This window comes from Triticum dicoccoides, chromosome 5A, assembly GCF_002162155.2.
Source record: "Triticum dicoccoides isolate Atlit2015 ecotype Zavitan chromosome 5A, WEW_v2.0, whole genome shotgun sequence".
In the NCBI taxonomy this organism is placed as follows: domain Eukaryota; kingdom Viridiplantae; phylum Streptophyta; class Magnoliopsida; order Poales; family Poaceae; genus Triticum; species Triticum dicoccoides.
Window position 1 is genome coordinate 417,638,408 of NC_041388.1, and position 1,806 is coordinate 417,640,213.

Below are 1,806 nucleotides of genomic sequence, written 5' to 3' on the forward strand. Positions count from 1 at the left end.
TTCCCCGCCGCCCCCTCGCTACGTCGACCACGCCGCCGCCCGGAACGCCACATCGTCGGCCTGCTCCCTCTCCGATGCCGTCGTCCTCCCCATGCCCAATTGCCCCGAACCCTGCGAACCCGCCGTGAGCTCCTCCTCTCTCCCTCGCGTGCACGCGCTCATGGCCACGACCTCTTCCCCGCGGCTCCGCTGGCGGCCGCTGCTTCCGGCGCTCGCCCCCGCTCCTCTGCTGCTGCTGGCGTTGCCGGCGACTCCACGACCGCGCCCACGCTCCATCCAGCCGCCGCCCTGGCCCCCCTGCCGAACCCCGTCTCCGTGCCCTGGCCACGCGCCACGTCGTCTGGCCGTGCCCGTCGCCCCGACCTCCTCTACCGCGCATGCGCACTCACCGCGCCCGACGGCCGATGCGCGCGCCGTCCCGCACACCTAGCGCCCACTGCCGAGCCTCGCTGCTAGCCGCACCCGCGCCCACTTCTTGCGCTCCGGCCCCGCGCTCACCGCGGTCGGGCCTCCCTAGCCGTGCGCCGCTCACTCGCCGTGCGCCGTGCCCCGCCTCTACCGCGCACGCGCTCGACCGCGCGCCCCTCCACCTTCTCGCTCGCAAGCCCATACTCCACCGCAGCCCGCCGCTCTGCTTCCCCCACCCACTCCGGCCAGCGCGCGCCTGCTCCGACCGCCGAGGTCCCCTGCCCGCTGCTGCCCCATTCGCTGCGCGCCATCGCCGGCCGCCACAGCCGTTGCCCGGGTCGCGCCTGACCACGCTCAGGCACCCACGCCCGCAGCGCCTGCGTCCGTAACCCGCCTGCCCGCTAGGCCCCCAGGGGCCTATGACAAGCAGGCCCCACCACAGAATGATTAATAAAAAAAGATAAAAAAGAATTTAAAAAAAATTAGTAAATATATAAGTACTTAAATTAATTTATTAATTAAGTTAATTAATCCTGTTTAATTAATCTAATCAATTAGTTAAGTTAATTAAACCCTAATTAGACTAAACAGTTGTGCCTAGGTAGGGTTGCGACGTGTTGATCTTCCGAGGCCGGGCATGACCCCAAAAAGTGTGTCCGGACAAAGGGGGTCGAGCGTGTTGGGAAATGTGGTGCACCCCTGCAGGGAAGTTAATTTATTCGAATAGCCGTGATCTTCGGAAACATGATGACTTGGACTTGTACCTTGACCTTATGACAACTAGAACCGAATACTTAATAAAACACACCCTTCCAAGTGCCAGATACAACCGGTGATCGCTCTGGCACAGGGCGATGAGGGGAGGATCATCGGTTAGGATTATGCTATGCGATGCTACTTGGTGAACTTACCATCTACTCTCTTCTCCTGCTGCAAGATGGAGGTTACCAGAAGCGTAGACTTCGATAGGAGTAGCTATCCCCCCTTATTCCGGCATTCTGCAGTTCAGTCCACATATGATACCCTTATTACATTTGATACCATTGCATACATATGTAGTGTAGCTCCTTGCTTGCGAGTACTTTGGATGAGTACTCATGGTTGCTTTGCTCCCCCTTTTCCCCTTCCTATACCCGATTGCTACGACCATACGATGGAGCCCAGGAGCCAAACGCCATCGTCGATGACGACTACTACTACTCGGGAGGTGCCTACTACTACGTGCAGCCCGCTGACGACGACCAGGAGTAGTTTAGGAGGATCCCAGGTAGGAGGCCTGCGCCTCTTTCGATCTGTATCCCAGTTTGTGCTAGCCTTCTTAAGGCAAACTTGTTTACTTATGTATGTACTCAGATATTGTTGCTTCCGCTGACTCGTCTATGATCGAGCTCTTGTATT